Here is a 21852-nt window from a genome sequence, read left to right on the forward strand (position 1 = left end):
ACACTTATATTATTATAGTAGATGACCACTGGTTCAACTATCTTCTTTTGTATTGCTTCAAGAATCTTTTTAATATATAAATACGTGTCCAATTAATTACAAAAACCACATATTTATCTTCATAGTTTGACTAAGATAGACAATTCTACTTCTTACTTATCTTTGAAACAATTCTATCTCCCATAAAGAATACTCCACCAATTGTGCTCATTTTTCCATCTATATTTCCCACCCAATCAATATTAGGGAATGCATTTAATGTGAAGTATCCTTTCTATCCATAGCATAGAACATAATCTTTGATGCCTTTTAGATATATAAATATTTTCTTAACTAAAACTAGATGTGATTATTTAAGATTAGAGGAAAACCTTGGAACTAACCCAATTTCCTATTCTACATTGTGTTTGTTGTGCACCACATACCATAGCTTACTGATTATATATCAAAATAGTGCCTCATCCACTACTCTAGAATCATCTTCCTTGGATAGTTTAGAACTTGCTACCTTTGGAGTACCAACAAGTGTCAAGTCTTCTAACCCAAATGTTTTTAATATCTCTTTCACATGTTTTGAATACTTATGTAGATGCCATTTTTGAGATGATATATCTATAAGCCCATGAGAACTTGATCTCATCGATCATGGCAATTTAAAATTATTTCTTCATCTCTTCTGGAAATGAGATACTTATCACATCATTTCCTCCAAAGATAAAATCACCAAAAAACAACTTTGCAATTAGTAACTTCCTATTATTACTTTTAACCTTTTAAAAGTATGCATTGCTATCAGGGTCAGTGCAAGAAGTTGGGTCTCACTTTTGGCCAAAAAGTGGAAGTGTTTTTCCTATTTTTGAAATTTTTTGTCAATTGATGTCAAAATTTGAGGTATTTAGAGATTGAATATTAAAAAACTCCAAAAATAAAATTTTTAGTGTTCGAAATCTAGATTTTGAATATGTAATTTATTTGTGTACCCATATGATAGATTACTTTTTTGGTATGGATCTTTAAAAACCACTTTTTCAAAATGCCTGTTTCAGGACCATACCATGCTCGTCTACGGACACCATAATTTGACACAAATAAATGAATTTTTGAAAATCCTTTTAAATGGAGTTACCTAATAGACCTAAGATTGATAACAATATTTTTCCTTAATTTTTTATTTAATTATTAATTGGCTATAAAGGTAAATTTTAAACCCTCTCGTGTATGGACCACATAATTTGATCAAAATCTCACTTTTTTCAATTTTTTTTTTAACATCAAAAGAATTGTATGTAGATTGATGACATATAAATTAATTTAAGAAAAATTATAAAATAAAAAAGTTATTAAAGTTTTAGTGAATGTCACTTTTTAACGTTTAGGAGATAGTTTTGATTAATAAATAATGGAAAAATAGAAAATAAAATAATAACACTATAAAATTTACATTTTTGAAATCAGAACAGTAAGACCTATAATGGGTTTTTGTCTCGTCAAAAAATTCAATAGGAATGACTATAAGAAAATTACGACAATACCAAAAATTGTCGATTAAATGCTTTAGAACGAAAAAGGATCACAAAGGCATGGCTTGGTGGGACCAAGCCTATGCCATGCCTTTCCCCAAGGAAAAACCCCATGCAAAAGTTGGGAGCCATACCAAATTTCTGCTTACGTCTCACGAATCGGGCACCCGATTTGTAATTCTAAAATTGGGTGCCTGATTGCTTTGAACTGTTGTACCCAATTTCTTAAAAATTGGGCACCCGATTCTTTTAAAAATTGGGTACCTGATTTATAAACGGGTACCCAATTTTTAAAGAATCGGGTGCCCGATTTTTAAGAAATCGGGTACCTATTTCTAATGTACCCATTGGGCCCCAAAAGTTGCCCCACCGACCCAATTTCAATGATTGAAATGACTGAACAACAGTTTCAACCTGCAACACCAAATTTTATCATGCTTATTCTATTTTCTTGTCCTCTTATACAATTTGCATGCTATTGATTCAAATTTAAAATTGGTGCAAACATGGGATCAAAACAATGAAGAAAGAAGAAAGCAAGAGTTCTAACAGATGAGGAGATTGTAGCAAATAAAGAGAATGAAGGACAACATCAATGGGAGAGAAGACAAAGAATTAGAGACTTGAACAATGTTTCAAAGGAGAAAGACATTGAGGATAACACGATGGATGAAGAGGTCAAAGAAGAGAACCTAATACAAGAAAATTCAGGTGCACATTCTAATAATGTGTTCAATATAGGTGTCTCCAAACCCTCGAATTTTCTCTCGTGATGAAATTGGTGATTTTTTAGAAGTAGGTTACAATTTAAATGATTTAGATTTTCTTCATGAGAAGCAATTGTCAAATAATCATGCACAAAACACTCCAATTGAAATGCCTGCCCCAAAAGAAATACCAAAAAAATTTGAAAATGATATTCAAATCCCAAATAACAGTGAAAATAGTAAAGGGTCTAAAAATAAAAATTGCATGAATGTAGACATAGAAACACCAACTACTGAACAAACATGTTAGGATGATAGTAAAGTGTCTGAACATAATTTTCATATTCCTAATGATGTGTTAGATAATCTTGAGGGATTGGTTTCATGGAGACAAATTGGGACACATGCTAATAGGTTGTATAGGCATTTTTTCTATAATAAGAAATTTGGGTTTCAATGTCAGCTAATGTTGCAACTAATTAAAATGTCTAAAACGTGAAAAGTAATGAGAAGGTTGGGAATGTATGCAAAACCTAAGACTAAAAATGAGTCTTTAAAACTAGTTGTATCCACTGTTGCTAGTGCTTTTGATGTTATCGAAAAGAGAAGTCGGTCTAAAGATAAGAATGCAACATGACAAACAATAACAACAACTTTAGTTAACAAATCAACATCTGACAAAAGATTGATTACCAACATAAGTGGATATCTTAATGTGAATCGTAAGACTTTAGAAAGAGCTGTAAAGAGAAGGGTTAACTTTGAATGTGGTCCAACAAATATTTTATGGACTTCTAGTGGTAGACTCCTGAGATGTGATATGAAAATTACTAGTGAAATCAAAAGTTTGATTGAAATTTTTTGGCATGATAATACAAGAGTATCACCTAATTCAAGAGATGTTCTTAAATTGAGAATTGGGTCAAAAATACGTGATCCACATCCTAAACACCTTTTGGACATGACTCAAATTGAATTGTTTAAAAAATTTGTAGATGGTAAGGTATTAAATATTACCATTAGTCAAAGATCTTTTTAAAAGTGTAAACCATGGTATGTAAAGATTAACAAGGAAAGAATCACATGTTGTTGTAAAACTCATATTCAATTTCTTTACCATTATGATGTATTTCAATCTATACATGGTACCATGCATAGTAAAGAAATGTTGCAAGAATGTGGTATCAAAATACCACCTCAAACTATAAAAGATTTCATATCAGGTTTTTTTTGTAAGCCACCTAATGATCAATACTATAAAAGATTTCATATCAGGTTCTTTTCAATGCATGTCTTTCTAGTACATGTGATATGTGTGGAAATCTTTCTTTGTTAGATGAATGTTTGCATGAAAATGCTTTGACTAATTTTGGACAAAAATTAGTTGAGGTAAAAAGATTCAAAACTATTGAATATCCATTGAAGGATGGGAAGATTGGAAGAAGGTGTGATCTAGTTACAGATAAAGTTAGTTGTCATGCATTTATGGATGAGTTTAAGAGTGTGATCATACCAAAATATGTTAAACACTCTCAATATTCTAGATGGCTTGATGGACAATTTTGCATATGTAAGAATACATTTCCAATTGGTACTATACTTTTAGTTGTTGACTTTGCAGAGAATTACATGCTTTCACTGCAAGAAGAGGTATAACCACAATATTACAATTTAGTGCAAGTAACAATTTATGTTCATATAGTTTATAGGCATGCACCTGATAGTACAGAGGAGGATCGAAAAATATTGAGAGAGTACCATTTTCATTTAAGTGATAATAAACTCCATTCATCTGAGTTTGTCCAATATTGTTTCAAGGTCTTTTATGATAATTTAAAAGAGAGACAAATTCAAATGACACAACATTGGATATGGTTAGATAATTGTATAGGACAATTCAAGAATGCTAGAATGTTCTATTGGTTGAGTAGGACACATAAGCAAACTAACATCCAACATGTGTGGAGTTTTTTTGAAGCTGGACATGGTAAAGGAGAACATGATGGTGCTAGTGCATGTGTGAAGAGAGCCCTTAGTAGAGAGCAATTAAAATTTGAGGAAAAAGCTAAATTCAAAAATGCACATGAGATTGTCGAATGGTGTAACAAATATTTATACACGAGATCAAGTCAAAACTCTACAATCAAACATTTCTTCTACCTAGTTGAAGAAAATAATATCCCTTCAAGATATGATTGTGATACAATTAGTGGTTTAACTAAATGGCATTCATTTAGGAGTTCAGATTCTAACACTTGGACTATATGGATTAGGGAGCTTGCTTATTTTTGTCAATTTTGTCTTGCAGGTGAATGGGAATAATATGAGAATAAAAAATGGGTTGAATATTGGCAACAAAGATCATTAGCACCTACTGACATTCATTTTGAAGATGATATAGTAAATAAAGGCCAGAATGTTACTTTTGCATCAGAAGACTATGATCGTATTTCAGACCTCATAGAACCTAGTATGCACAATTTAATTAGATTTTTTTGCGATCTCATGCTTCAATTTATATAATTTTCATATGTACAGTCATGTGATTAAAGTGTTTCTATACTTTATCTTATCTTGTAGGACATGTCTATGCTATTATTGCACCTAGTGATAATGATGAACATACTGAGTATTGGCTAGCTAGATGTGTGGAACCTAAGAAAAAATTGACATGTCATCAAGTAGACGATGATGGTTTTGAGTATCCAATCGGGTCTATTGTTGTAGCTAGCACTTGGCTACGTAGATACCTAACAAGAAGAAATGGTTTGCTAGCATTTGAAGACTACCAAACTGAAAAGAAGATTTTACACTATTCTCATTTGGTTGTGGCAACAAATATCAAATTAGAAAGATACAAAGGGAGACCCGCCAATAAGGTATTATGGACAATTTCAATGGACGAGCACGATACAATTATAGATGCATTGCAAAAGAGAGAGGGTGCAGATGGTACAGTGAGATGACTACATTTAAATCAATCACATGTAAGTTTTTTCATTATTGTATTATTTATATATATATATGTACTTATATAATTTAATTACATGTATGTTTGTGTTGTCAATACCAATTTAGAGAACTTATATACCTCTTATTCAGGTCTCAATTACAATTTATGCAAATTTAAATGTTAAAGTGGATCGAACATCAACATCTTGTGCAATTTCACATAGTAAGTACATACAAATTACACATATATATTTACATAGTTCAGATACCTTGAATATTAATTTATGTGTTTATTAACATGTGTGTTTTTGTTTTACATTATTATTTTATAGGACCTCATTTGAAGAGATGTGTTCAACCAATTTTATGTTTCAAATGAGTTCATTGAACTATAAATATATCATTGACATTGTCTTACATATATTGTGAAATATGTTGTACAAACTATTTCAAAAATGAGAGTTTACTTCTATTTGAAAGTTAAAGGTATGTGCACTTGATAAATTATAAATTAATTGTCAATTTAAGTAATGACCTCCTATTTTTGTTCCATTACTTTTACATTCAAGCATGTTTAAATTAATGTTTGTTTGAAGTTTCAAATTACTATTGATTGTAATATTAAAAACAAGTCACTTGCACATGATAATTTAAAGATCATTACTCATTGTATTGATTATATGTTAGATCATTACTCATTGTATTCATTGTATTGATTATATCTTACATTACCAAACAACACATTAAGATCACTTATGATGTACATTGTTAGGTACGTTATCCATACATGTGTGTCTTAAGGGGACATGGGAGTCCTAATAGGTCATGTTATGTCTGTTATAGGCTATGATAGGTATTCATATGTTTACTACCACATAATAGGTCTTATTAGGTGATAATGAGTCTTACATTACTAAACAACACATTAAGATCACTTATGATAAATTGTTAGGTACGTTATCAATACATTTTTTAATCTAGTAGGTCAATTTTATTTGTATGAATCTCAATGCATAAATTTGATGTGATATTTATCCAATAATGCTGTATAGATAGTTATAATTATTGTTCATCTTGCATATATACTTACAAAATGTGTCATATGTTCATGAATAAAATATGTAAGAATAAAGAAAATGGTTTGAATATACTTAAAACATGGTGAAACATAGTAATATATATACTACATACACAAGCATGATAAGAAGTCATAAAAAAATAGTACATGGTCTAAGATACATCATAACATGATCTATGAAGTGAAAAAATACATGGTCTAACATACAGTTTTAACTATCCTAACACAAAGTGTATACATCATAAATAATATATACATCATAAAAACACAATCTATAGCTACCAACAAGACCTAATCTATCTGATCAAATTTCCTCTTTACTCCATGCGAAAAGGACTCAGATGGATCATCATGTGTAATATGAGTCATCTTGTCATGTCAGACACCCTGTGAGGTAGATTTATCACCTTGTGTAACATGCGACATGTCTCATCATGTACATGCTTAATTGAAATGGGTCTCAAAATCTAGCTTGCAAATAAATTAAATATTCACTACATAATAAAATAAATTATACCACATGAGATGGGTGTCCCTCAGTAACGGGAGGAGGCGCACTATCAAAACTACCAAATGCAGCAGTGTTGAGGTCCTATAATTTAAAATACATACATTTTTTTAATTTGATTTTAGAGCATAATGAACTACACATTATGTACATAAATCACAATACTAACCTCAAAGGACGATGTAGGTACCTCCATCTGGCTAAGTCCTATGCTCTCAGCAACACTCGTGGTGACGTAGTCCTAAAATTATGGATACATAAATGTTTAGTCAAAATTAAATATACATGAATAATTACAAAGTACATAATTTGTACACTACATTTTTTATACACTATAAATTTAACATGTATATATAATGTATATACCATACCTAAGTGGTAGCCAATGTCATAGATGTGTCTACAGGTATGCTAGCATGCTAATCATAAGATGGAGTCGAAAATAGACTATACTGAGGCTTGTATGGATGAGTATGATATCCATGCTCCTGTTCATAAAATCAAAACACATAAAAAATATATACATGTGAGTCAAAACTGTTCAGATTATAAGTTAATAATAATGTACATACATAAAAATAATACAAATTATTTGTCTTCAGTCAAAAGTTCATACCGCATGTATTTGAGGTTGTGCCTCAGTGGTAACTGGAGTAGGACTTGTACTAACATCAATATGTGTAGATGCAGACAATCCCTACAAAATCAAATAAAAAGAACATATGAGCACATGTTATTAAATTTGAATTTGAATGTACATTTTTATAGTGTAATTCAAAGTGCATACCGTATAAGGGACGCCAACGTCTGTAGGTCTCGGAAAAAGACTATACTACCTCCTAGGAGGAATAGTATCATCCATCCTTTGTTATTTGAAAAGTACAAATTAATATAGTTAATACAATTAGACATGTATGTAGAAAGCAAATAATTATGTGCACTTTATATTTGTATTGAAATTAAAATTTTACTTGCTGCTCTTGACTCTCTCCAGGCTCTCCCTGCTACATGAGGTCAACAAATGATGACATGTCTATCTCGTCACTACCATCACCACGGGAAGCGTATACATCATCATCAAAATCTACACCCTCAGCATAATGGCCATCGTGTGCTGCACCATGATCGCTCTGGGGGCCTATGCATATGCCTCCACAACTAGTACAAACATGTCCAAGTGGAGGAGCATGTACTACTTGCATCCACTGCTGTACTAAATTTCTCGAAAGGGCACTCAAATGGGTAAAAGAAAATGAAACTGCATGATGATGGTGAGGAGCAGACACAACAAGCACATGAAGAGGTATAAGAGGCTCAGCTCACCTATGGTTTCACATTCTGTCACTCAGCTTTGCCCCAAGCCTATCCTGAGGCATCCCTCTACCAACCCCCTGAAATGCTTTCATATCAAAATAGTTGGGTTTCAAACCCAACTCAAACTCAGCCCATAAATTCCTAAGGAAGTACATGGGCACCTCATGGTTAGTGTGTGGTGGATGGTCAAATAACATCCACCACCGCTCCCAAAAATGTGTTGCTATGCGCGGATGTGTACACCACCTAATGGAAATGTGAGGCTTCTTATCACTAATTGGTTCACCCATCTTAGGGTTTACAAAATAATGTTGAAAATTCCCTTTACCTATATGCAGGTTAGAAACCTCTTTGTATGATAAGCCATCAGAGTAAAAGGCACATATGCTTTCCCTCCATGATCTAAATGAATCAATGTCTAAATCAAAATGATGGATGGAGTCAACCATGCATTGCATGCTATTTGCAAGACATAGTAGGTGAGGGGGGGTGCCTCTCATGTCGGATAGCCTCTATTTCACTCATGAGGTTGTTGAAGTTACGCCTCATGGTCTCACGGAGCTCATCTGCAGTGGGTGGTGGAGGTGTGGGTGGAGGTGGAGGTGGAGGTGGAGGTGGAGGTGGAGGTGGAGATGGAGGGGGCAGAGGTGGGGGTATAGGAGGGGGAGGGGGTGGCGGTGGGTCCATCAAATATAATTTGCATATATATTTAAACAACATAAAACATAAAACATGACAAAAATACATCACAACATAATGCATTAAAAAATTACTATTTAATAAAATTTAAATCTAAAATTTATCAACTAGATCTATATAAATGCACATATCTTTATTAAAATCATATCAATTAAATAAATAAAGTTAAACACTTAAGTCAAATTAAACATTAAATACTAAATTTTTAAGTCTAATCATAAAATAATAGTCCAAAAAAATATATCTAGGTTAGTTCAAGGTTTCTTTTCTTAAAATAGGAGCCACCAAGCTAATTTTGCTTTCATGTACACTTATTTTGTGACACTGGGGGATTGTATGAACTCATTATGGATTATACATGTTCATGTCTCAGGATGAAACAAAGTTAAGATTATGACAAGGTTATGGTTTACAATTTTGTTATGTTAACAGTTTTCATGATGGCTAAGCTTAAGATTATTATAATGATTGCAATCCTTTGATGTTAGGGAACTTACCTAGGATTATGGTTTTAGTTAAAATTATATTTACCTGTTTCGGATATTTATTATGGTCCTATTGTGTATAGGATATATAATAGATGGAGTTAAGATGAGTTAAGGTTATAGTTATCTAATGAAAGCTTAGAGATATAATTATGATTTGATTAAAAAATATTTATGATTGTAGTTTGAATCCTAACTATTATCTGCTTTTTAATGCAAACTATAAGTGTAGATCATGTTAGATAATGAACTAATACATGTGAACCCTATCCCTAACCATATAATAATCCTAATTCTAATCATAATCCATAATTCATTACCTTATGAAGCTTTGGCTATCCATTTTATTGCCAAAGTAATCCCTTGGCTATCCACAAAATGTTCCTAATAGATTTATATAGAAGACCAAATTGATTTAAATAAAATGAGCAGGAAGAAGAGAAACTTACACCCAATATTCAAGGAGAGAATCTTTTAACATACTTGAATTCTACTAACCAAAGTGAGATAATTAGAGTTCCAGTTGTTGAGTTTTCCAAAGATTTTCTTGTCCATATAAAGACACATTTCATTTATATGTTAGGGTTTACTATAAATGGAATCTCTAGGTACCTAACCACTTAATTATGAAATCTCCATCCAATACCATATTTACTACACAAGGTAGGGGACTCAATATTTAGCTCCAATATGATAGATGTAGAGACATAAATCTTACTACTCGATACAAAGAAAAGAGGTCCAATTTGATCATTAAATGACTCGTGTTGCACTCTTCTAGCTTAAAAAGAATACAAATATACTATCAACAAACTATGTACGTTAGATGCTTATTAATTATTTGGAGAGTAGATCCTCTAACTTTTAGAGACAACTGGTTATCTCTAAGGAGATAATGTAATGAGTCAATGTTCAACAATAAAAAATAAAGAGGATGCAAGAGGACACCATTTCATAATTGATCTAGAGAGACCTAAAAATTATGATCTAACCCCATTAATTTCTTTACTAAAACCCTGACACCAATCATAAGAGAGGACACCATTTGACATTCAATATTGGATGGAGGGCTTGCAACATCATCATTGTGAAACTCCCTTCCACCCTTTTGTAGACATTTTCATAATCAATTACTTGAGCATGCCTACACTCTATCCTAGAAATGTTTCTCAATCCAAAGTCTTCCAACAGGTTATCAAGTTCTCCAATATGCATAAATATCCTTAACAAAACACTTTTGTGTAGGGTTAATGATCTTGGGTAGGATATCTTCTTGTCTAGAGGCTAAGACCTTGGCAATAATTTTTTTGTATGATATGTATTTAGGAGTGTCCTATCTCTAATTTTTAATGAGATTCTTATCTCCCCTTAGGGATCAACTGATTACTTGACCTAGGGATTTTATGAGCCCTCCGTTGATCACTTGATCAATTTTATGAGCCCTCAATTGATTACTTGATGTAGGGATTTCTCATTACTATTTTTTTGGATGGAGGAGTTGATTTATGATAGAAATGGGTTTATCACTTGGAATAATGCATCTTCATTCTAGGAATGATGGTTCTCATTTTATCCCTATCTTCTAAATCATTTTGAACTATCATCATCTTCTAACCAAAAAAATTGATAGTAAAATTAAGAAAAAGATCTTACTATATATATCACTAGGGGGTGGGTATTTCTTTTTATAGAATAAGGCAATATTTTGTTATGTGACCTTCCATTCTGCAAAGGTAATAAACATTTAGGCTACCCATATAGGATAATAGGAAACAAATAGGGGAATCTCTAGTCTCCAAAAAAAAAAATTTAGGCACTTCCAACCCAAGATAAATAGAAATTAGTCCACCCTAACATAATTATCTAGTTAGGGATTGGGGTGTTAGAGTACTTCAATACCCTCCTAATTAGATATTACATGATGAATACTCACTTAGGATATAAAAGTTTAGGCATCCAGTGGAAAGACAAGTTATTCACTTCTTTAGAAATATTCTTAGGCATCCAAGGATCTAGTCCAAGCTCCTACTCGCACTAATGTGGACACCTCCACCTCTTGATGGTCAGGGAGGGTTACTTAATTAGATGCTTGATTCATTCAAGTCTCTTCTAATTTTTTTATGATGTATCATTTTGAGACCTTGATATCAATGTTTAATTAGTTTTAGAATTAGGGCTCAATTTGGTTTGTACTGTTTGATTAGGTTTACATGCTTAGGTTTCAATCAGGACAAGAGTTAATAAATTGAATTAACTTTTAAAGTGCTAAATTTGGTTTTAGATATAGAATTATAGTTAGAGCTTTTAGATTAAAAACCAACATTAATTCAAAAAACTTAGGTTTGAATTTTGTTTTAAAGTGTTCAATATATTATTGAGTTCTAGTTTAGGGTGATTTGGTTTAGTCTTAAGGTCAACATTTAACTTGGTTCAATCTTCTAGGGTAATGGTTCAATTTGGTTAATGGTTGGGGAAAGGATTTTAAAGGTTAAATTCAAGGTTTCTACTCTTAAGTTGGGATATATAATTAGGTTTATGATCATGGTTTAATTCAATTTGGTTTATAAGTATAATATTAATTAGTTAAGGGCTAGGGTTACCTTTCAATCTTAGGTTTGACATTTATAAAATTAGTACTCAAGGTAAGATAGGAAAGTTATTTAATTATTTATATATTACCTGGTGTAGGTTTTAGCAAATTAAGATTAAGGTTAAGATGATAGTAAGGGTTATGATTAGAGTTAAATTCAATACAAATTGACATTATAGTTAATCCTAAATGATGCCCATCCAAGGGATCCAAAGAACTAATCAAAATTTTTACTAAGCAATAACATACATACAATAATTTACATTTATAAAAAACATAAGAGATTGCATTCCTTAATGAGCACATTTACATTTCATTTTTAAATAATTATAAACTACTAAAAGTAAAATAAATAACACATCCACATGAAAGAATATTAACTACTTTAGTTCAATCCATTTAAATAATTTATATACATTTGTTCCGAATGCCACTTGGCAAATTAATTCGGAATCCACAACATCCACTGTACATGTCATGGGGTATGAAAGGCTAAAAGAATATACATTTATAAAATAGTTTACTTCATCCATTTTCGATCCATGAAACAGAGTAGAATACAATTTAAGTAAAATCATTTTAAATACTATAAGTTTTTTGTTTGGATCCCTTGGCAGGTTGTTATGTGATTAAGTACTTTATATATGTTTAGGGTTTTATTTATATGGTTAGGTCAAGATTATAGTTTAAACAATGAATTTAGGTCGAGGTTATAGTTAAAACAAGGTCGAGGTTATATGGTTTTAGGTCGAGGTTATATTTATTTGTAAAATGACATGTTTAAACAATGAATTTACATCTAATCTAATCATTCAACATTGTAATAAATACATAAATTAAATACATTTCAAAAGATCTAAAATAATAATTTTTTAAATAAACATTTACGAAACTATATTTTAATTAACAAATACAAAAATTTAAACATCTAAGTTCATTAACAATGTAAATTTACAATTTTACGTACATATTAAAAGTGAAAAAACAATTAATTAACATACATATTAAATTGAAAATTGAAAAAAATTAAGTAAAATAGTATAAAACATATTAAAATACCTAGTGTATCAAAAACTAGCAGCAAGGGGGTAGTTAGTAGGGCTGAAAATAGGGCTCTCGTATGTGTCTCTAATCGGGCTCCCATTTTTGAGGTCATGAAAATGAACTCAAACATGCCAAAAAAGAAGTTATATAAACTTTTACAAATCAGGTACCCGATTTGTAAGCAATCGGGTACCCGATTTGTTAAAACTTGGGTACTCGATTTGTAAAAGGGCGGGCACAAGATATTTGAGCGGCTCGGGCACCCGATCCAATTTTCAATATCAGGTACCCAATTTTTAAAATTTGGCTCAGGTGCCCGAAGCTTAATTTTAGAAATGGTGAGAAGTACAATTCCGCGGATTTGACTTCTGCGGAATTGCGACCCAACTTCTTGCGGTCACCCATCATCAATTGTTCTTGTAAACCCAATTTAGATTAAGTATTAGTGAAAACTTTCATAATATGTGAGCTAGGTTCCTATTTTAATCTATATAGAGCCTTTTGTATCTTGCACACCATTCTCTTACCTTTTGAATTGGAAAAAATTCTCAGGTTGTTCTATGTATACCCCTTCTTCTAAGACACCATTCAAAAATGATGAGTTGACATCCATTTGATAAAATTGAGTCCTTTATAAGTAGAAAATAAAAGCAATATTCTTACCATTTCAAGTCTAGCCACACCTGTAAAGGTTTCTCCATGGTTTAGGCCTTCTTCTTGTGACTAATGAAAACTAATCTTGCCTTGATCCTGGTGACTTCACCTATTCATTCATCTTGTTTCTAAAAACCCATTGCTTACAATCACATTCTTATCTAATGGTATGAGAATGATTGTACAAGTTTCAATTCTTTTTAGTTTGTTTCAATTCCTACTTCATGGCTTTTATACAATCTTCATCCTTTAATGCATCTTTTACTGTACTTGGCTCAATTTGAGATAATGCAGAAGTATTTTTTCTTTTCTTTCTTCTTGTCAATACAGAAATATTCTTATCGATAAGCAAGAGATAATTTCCATAGCAAGTCAAATTGTGATATTGCTATCAAGATTTAACTATGTGATTTTGAGTCAAACTCATTGACCCATGTTTCATGAGTAATGATTCAAGATAAATCCATCTCTCATGAGAATAAATGGGTTTGCAAGCTTTGGGTTTAACCATGGAGGAAACTCTGTAGTTAAGTGTGCTCAGGCTAGAGTAGTACTGGGATGTGTGACCTCCTGAAAGTCCTAGTGCTTCACCCCTGTGAGCATCACCTAGATCCAATGAGTGCTAAGTGTTCCATTTATTCTCATAAGAGATGGATTTATCTTGAATCAGTACTCATGAAAAATGGGTCAATGAGTTCGACTCAAAATCACATAGTTAAATCCTGATAGAAATATCATAATTTGGCTTGCTGTGGAAATCATCTCCTGCTTATCAATTGAAGAGCTTAAACGGATTTCTAATGAATGGTACATAAGGCACAACACTTGGTGAAGGTTTTTCAAATGGGGTTGCAAGCTTTGGGTTTAACCATGGAGGAAACTTTGTAGTTAAGAACACTCAAGTTGGAGTAGTATTGGGATTTGTGACCTCCCAAGAAGTCCTAGTGCTTCGCCCCTGTGAACATCACCTAGATCCAATGAGTGCTAAATGTTCCATTTATTCTCATGAGAGATGGATTTATCTTGAATCACTACTCATGAAACATGGGTCAATGAGTTTGACTCAAAATCACATAGTTAAAGCCTGATAGTAATACATAATTTGACTTGCTGTAGAAATTATGTCCTGCTTATCAATTGAAGAGCTTAATCAGCTTTCTAATGAATGGTACATAAGGCACAAAACTTGGTGAAGGTTTTTCAAATGGGGTTGCAAGCTTTGGGTTTAACCATGGAGGAAACTCTATAGTTAAGCATGCTCATGCTAGAGTAGTACTAGGATGGGTGACCTCCTGGGAAGTTTCGGTGCTTCACCCCTGTCAGCATCACCTAGATCCAATGAGTGCTAAGTGTTACATTTATTCTCATGAGAGATGGATTTATCTTAAATCACTACTCATAAAACATGGGTCAATGAGTTTGACTCAAAATCACATAGTTAAATCCTAATAGCAATAGCATAATTTAAGTTGTTGTGGAAATTATCTCCTACTTATCAATTGAAGAGCTTAAGAGGCTTTCTAATGAATGGTCCATAAGGCACAACACTTGGTGAAGGTTTTGCAAATGGGGTTGCAAGCTTTGGGTTTAACCATGGAGGAAACTCTATAGTTAAGCATGCTCAAGTTGGAGTAGTATTGGGATGGGTGATCTCCCGGGAAGTCCTGGTGCTTCACCCTTGTGAGCATCACCTATATCCAATGAGTACTATGTGTTTCATTTATTCTCATGAGAGATGGATTTATCTTGAATCACTACTCATGAAACATGGGTCAATGAGTTTGACTCAAAATCACACAGTTAAATCTTGATAGCAATATCATAATTTGACTTGTTGTGGAAATTATCTCTTATTTATCAATTGAAGAGCTTAAGTAGCTTTCTCATGAATGGTCCATAAGACACAACACTTGGTGAAGGTTTTGCAAATGGGGTTGCAAGCTTTGGGTTTAACCATGGAGGAAACTCTATAGTTAAGCACACTCAGGCTGGAGTATTACTGGGATGGGTGACCTCTTGAGAAGTCCCAATGCTTCACCCTTGTGAGCATCACCTAGATCTAATGAGTGCTAAGTGTTCCATTTATTCTCATGAGATATGGATTTATCTTGAATCACTACTCATGAAACATGGGTCAATGAGTTTGACTCAAAATTACACAGTTAAATCCTAATAGCAATATCATAAATTGACTTGCTATGGAAATTATCTCTTGTTTATCAATTAAAGAGCTTAAGTAGCTTTCTAATGAATGATCCATAAGGAACAACACTTGGTGAAGGTTTTGAAAATGGGCTTGCAAGCTTTGGTTTTAACCATGGAGGAAACTCTATAGTTAAGCACACTCAGGCTAGAGTAGTACTGGGATGGGTGACCTCTCGGGAAGTTTCGGTGCTTCACCCCTGTGAGCATCACCTAGATCCAATGAGTGCTAAGTGTTCCATTTATTCTCATGAGAGACAGATTTAACTTGAATCACTACTCATGAAATCTGGGTCAACGAGTTTGACTCAAAATCACATAATTAAATCTTGATAGCAATATCATAATTTGACTTGCTATGGAAATTATCTTCTGCTTATCAATTGAAGAGTTTAAGCTACTTTCTAATGAATGGTCCGTAAGGCACAACACTTGGTGAAGGATTTTCAAATGGGGTTGCAAGCTTTGGGTTTAACCATGGAGGAAACTCTATAGTTAAGCATGCTCCGACTGGAGTAGTATTGGGATGGGTGACTTCCTAGGAAGTCTCGGTCCTTTACCCCTGTGAGCATCACCTAGATCCAATAAGTGCTAAGTGTTCCATTTATGCTCATGAGAGATGGATTTATCTTGAATCACTACTCATGAAACATGGGTCAATGAGTTTGACTCAAAATCACACAGTTAAATCTTGATAGCAATATCATAATTTGACTTGTTGTGGAAATTATCTCTTGTTTATCAATTGAAGAGCTTAAGTATCTTTCTAATGAATGGTCCATAAGGCACAACACTTGGTGAATTTTTTGCAAATGGGTTTGCAAGCTTTGGGTTTAACCATGGAGGAAACTCTATAGTTAAGCACGCTCAGGCTGGAGTAGTATTGGGATGGGTAACCTCTCGGGAAGTTTCGATGCTTCACCCCTATGAGCATCACCTAGGTCCAATGAGTGCTAAGTGTTCCATTTATTCTCATGAGAGATGGATTTAACTTGAATCACTACTCATGAAACATGGGTCAATGAGTTTGACTCAAAATCACACAATTAAATCTTGATAGCAATATCATAATTTGACTTGCTATGGAAATTATCTCCTGCTTATCAATTGAAGAGCTTAAGCTGCTTTCTAATGAATGGTCTATAAGGCACAACACTTGGTGAAGGTTTTTCAAATGGGGTTGCAAGCTTTGGGTTTAACCTTGGAGGAAACTCTATAGTTAAGCATGCTCAGGTTGGAGTAGTATTGGGATGGGTGACCTCCTGGGAAGTCCTGGTGCTTCACCCCTGTGAGCATCACCTAGATTCAATAAGTGCTAAGAGTTCCATTTATTCTCATGAGATATGGATTTATCTTGAATCACTACTTGTGAAAGATGGGTCAAGGAGTTTGGCTCAAAATCACACAGTTAAATCCTGATAGCAATATCATAATATTCTTATCAGCGATGATTTAATTTAGGGAGTGATTTAACTTGACATACCTCGGTAACAATTATTTTTTTCTAGGAGTTTCTTTAATTTCTTGGACTAGCTCCTATGTATTTTCTTATTCTTCCTTTAGTTTTGGTGTAGCATTTTGTTTATTCGGTTGTATATAGAAAAATCCGTGATAGTCTTGAGGTTCTCTTTTACTGCATTCATTGTTCTATTTAGAGTACTTATCATTCCTCACATTTGTACTCTCTATGATGCAGGAGCATCTTGCATCCAAAATAAAGGGGAGACATGTTGAATGTAAAATTTAAAAAAAAGAAAAAAAAATCTGGAGGAGAGAGAAAGTGACAAAAATTAGAGGAGAAATAATAAAAAAAATAAAAAGGAGAAAAGAAAGGAAAAGAGGATTTTTATTTTCGAGGTGCATAGGTGGCATAAATAGAAAAAAATAAAATAAATAGTTGTCATTACATTAATCGAGGTGTGTAGGTGGCATCTTAGAAGCTTGTGGAAAGTTTCTTAAATCTTGCATTTAATATTTGTTGTGATCCATAAAGGAAATGTAATTTTCTAATTGGGCCACATGGTGGTGCTTAGTTTTAATTCTAGAAGGTTATGGAAGTTTTAGAAGGTTGTGGATATTGTGTAGGAGGAATTCTAGAAGGTTGTGGATAAGCCATGCATGGGGTGGTAAGTGCCTATTTAAGCAAGGCATATGAGCATTTCTAATCAAGTTTGAGAAGTAGAAGCTAGAAGGCGTGAAGACTTCAAGGTGTGAAAACTCTAAAGGTGTAGCTCTTCAAGTAGAAGTTATTGGTGAAGCTCTTGGTGTGAAGACTCTTATTTAGGATTTCTCTTATGTTGAAGAAGTCATATCATCTTGTGGGTGTTGTAAGGATTTTTCAAGTATAATAAAATTATTTGTGAAGCATTTTTTTTGGTCTCTATATTGTTGCATTCTTGGTTGTGAGTTGTTAGAGTGGTGTGGCCCTCTATCAAGTGGTATCAGAGCGGGATTTCCTGAGTGTGTGGACAGATCGCCGAACGTGAGGCAATTTACACCAGGATTTGCAAAGAAGGTTGATCTTGTGGCTGATTGATCTTTTAGATTGGTGGATTTGTTTAGGGTTTGCTAAATTTTTGGAAGATGCCTCCAAGAAGATTGGACCCCAAGGAAAATGATGACCTTAGTGAAGTGATGGAAGAAAGAATCTTAGAGAAGATAAGAGCAAAGGTCAAATCAGAGATTGCATTGATAAAGAGTGACATGATTGCTGAAATTGTGAGTGCTTTGGGTGGTGTACCTAGGCAGGTGGGTATTGAAGATAGATATGATGAAGTTGCTGAAGACTTTGAAGCTACTAGTGAGGATAGAAGTGATCATGAGGAGAGACCTATTGGAATTAGGGCTAGTCAGTTTGCTTGACCTGGATCTCAGTTGAAGTTGAAGCATAAGATGGAGGTTTCTAATTTTTCAGGTACTTTGAATCCTAAAGACCTAATTGATTGGATTGGTGAATTAGAGGAATAATTTGAGCTTGAGGGTATTGAAGATCCATTGAGAGTAAGGTTGGCACAAACTAAGTTGAAGGGACACGCTGCTCTTTGGTGGAAGGAACTGCAAAGAGACAGAGAAGAGGAAGGTGAAATGAAGATCACTAGATGGAAATTGATGGTGACTAAGTTAAAGGCAAAGTTCATTCCGGCTGATTATGAACTTGAATTGTTTAAGAGGTTGCAGAATCTGAAACAGAAGGATATGACTGTGAAGGATTACACTGAGGAGTTCTACAAGTTGACTATTCGGTCTAGGCATAGAGAACTGTCAAAGGAAAAGGTAGCACGGTATATCAATGGTTTGAGATTAAATATTCAAGATGAGGTTAGTATGCTGAATATTTCCACAGTTGAGGATGCTTATCAGTATGCTTTGAGAGCAGAGGAGAAGCTAAAGAGGAAGAATCAAGGTAGTTCCCGAGGGAAGGAGAAGCAAGATAGTTCGGTACAAGCTAAACCAAAAGCAGAAGGTGAACCAAAACCTATTGAACAAAGAAGAAGGACAGGTGGAGGTGTATTCAAAGGTAATTGTTTCAAGTGTGGTCAAGAAGGGCATAGATCTTTTGAATGTTCTATTGGTAGGACAACTACTATTGTGAATGAGGTTGAAGTCCAAGAAAATCAGCCTAAGGAAGGAGAAAGTTTGTTGGCTCGGTGAGTACTAATGGGTAAGAAGATTGGATTCTTGTCAGAGGACTAGTTTGTTCAAAACTTGTTGTAAGTCTGGTGGGAAAGTTTGCAAGGTGATTATAGATAGTGGTAGTACTGATAACCTTGTTGCTAAGGAGATGGTTCAAAAACTTGGTTTGAAGAGATTGAGACATCCTTGTCCTTATAGAATTGGCTGGTTGCAAGGTGAGCATGCTTTGGAAGTGAGAGAGCAATGTCTTGTTGATTTTCAGATTGGGCAGTATAAGGATCAAGTATTGTGCGATATTGTGGATCTGAACAGTTGTCTTGTGTTACTTGGTAGACTTTGGCAATATGATTGCAGGGCTATGCATGATTGTGTTAGGAATGTGTTTACTATTGAGAAAGGTGGTAGGAAGTTTTCCTTGATTCCTTTGCAAAATGAAGCGCTCGATAGGAGAAACCTGAGTGTTGGCAGTCGAGTTGAGTTGGCAGATTTTGAGAAGATTGAAAATTAGCATGGGAAGCAAATCTATAGAACACCTGTGGTGGATGTAAAGGAGAAGAAGAAAAACAAGGGAAAGAGTGTGAAAGTTGAAGATTTGGAGGACATATATGTGAAGAACCAGTTTGGGATTTATGTACTGAATCCCGAAAGATGTTCTTCTAGCTATTAGAACATCTTTTCGGACCTGGGGAGTCTGATGTAGGAGCATCTTGCATCCAAAATAAAGGGGAGACATGTTGAATGTAAAATTTAAAATTTAAAAAAAAAAAAAAAAAAATTCTGGAGGAGAGAGAAAGTGACGAAAATTAGAGGAGAAATAATAAAAAAATAAAAAAGGAGAAAAGAAAGGAAAAGAGGATTTTTATTTTCGAGGTGCATAGGTGGCATAAATAGAAAATAAAATAAAAATAGTTGTCATTACATTAATCGAGGTGTGTAGGTGGCATCTTAGAAGCTTGTGGAAAGTTTCTTAAATCTTGCATTTAATATTTGTTGTGATCCATAAAGGAAATGCAATTTTCTAATTGGGCCACATGGTGGTGCTTAATTGTAATTCTAGAAGGTTATGGAAGTTTTAGAAGGTTGTGGATATTGTGTAGGAGGAATTCTAGAAGGTTGTGGATAAGCCATGCATGGGGTGGTAAGTGCCTATTTAAGCAAGGCATATGAGCATTTCTAATCAAGTTTGAGAAGTAGAAGCTAGAAGGTGTGAAGACTTCAAGGTGTGAAAAATCTAAAGGTGTAGCTCTTCAAGTAGAAGTTATTGGTGAAGCTCTTGGTGTGAAGACTCTTATTTAGGATTTCTCTTATGTTGAAGAAGTCATATCATCTTGTGGGTGTTGTAAGGATTTTTCAAGTATAATAAAATTATTTGTGAAGCATTTTTTTTGGTCTCTATATTGTTGCATTCTTGGTTGTGAGTTATTAGAGTGGTGTGGCCCTCTATCAAGTGGTATCAGAGCGGGATTTCCTGAGTGTGTGGACAGATCGCCGAACGTGAGGCAGTTTACACCAGGATTTGCAAAGAAGGTTGATCTTGTGGCTGATTGATCTTTTAGATTGGTGGATTTGTTTAGGGTTTGCTAAATTTTTGGAAGATGCCTCCAAGAAGATTGGACCCCAAGAAAAATGATGACCTTAGTGAAGCGATGGAAGAAAGAATCTTAGAGAAGATAAGAGCAGAGGTCAAATCAGAGATTGCATTGATAAAGAGTGACATGATTGCTGAAATTGTGAGTGCTTTGGGTGGTGTACCTAGGCAGGTGGGTATTGAAGACAGATATGATGAAGTTGCTGAAGACTTTGAAGCTACTAGTGAGGATAGAAGTGATCATGAGGAGAGACCTATTGGAATTAGGGCTAGTCAGTTTGCTCGACCTGGATCTCAGTTGAAGTTGAAGCATAAGATGGAGGTTTCTAAATTTTCAGGTACTTTGAATCCTGAAGACCTAATTGATTGGATTGGTGAATTAGAGGAATACTTTGAGCTTGAGGGTATTGAAGATCCATTGAGAGTAAGGTTGGCACAAACTAAGTTGAAGGGACATGCTGCTCTTTGGTGGAAGGAACTGCAAAGAGACAGAGAAGAGGAAGGTGAAATGAAGATCACTAAATGGAAATTGATGGTGACTAAGTTAAAGGAAAAGTTCATTCCGGATGATAATACTTCTTGTTCCTCATGTTCCTTTTCTTTAGTTAAAATAGATTCATAACCATTTGAACCATAAACAATTGAACTGTTTGAAATATCTATTCCTCTTCTTGTAGGTGCAAGATTCATAGATGCCTTAAATGTAACTTGTATCTTAGGCATACTATTGTCAAAGTTACTTAACTTAAAAGTTGTCAACTTTCCTATTAATGAATCCAAAGTGATTGCACCAATGCCTAAAGATCTGACCTCTTGAATAGTGATTTTCCAATAACATATTGAGTTCATAACCATTTGAACCATAAATAAATGAACTG

This window comes from Cupressus sempervirens, chromosome 4 (assembly GCF_028749045.1).
Source record: "Cupressus sempervirens isolate cs-2001-9-10 chromosome 4, ASM2874904v1, whole genome shotgun sequence".
In the NCBI taxonomy this organism is placed as follows: Eukaryota; Viridiplantae; Streptophyta; class Pinopsida; order Cupressales; family Cupressaceae; genus Cupressus; species Cupressus sempervirens.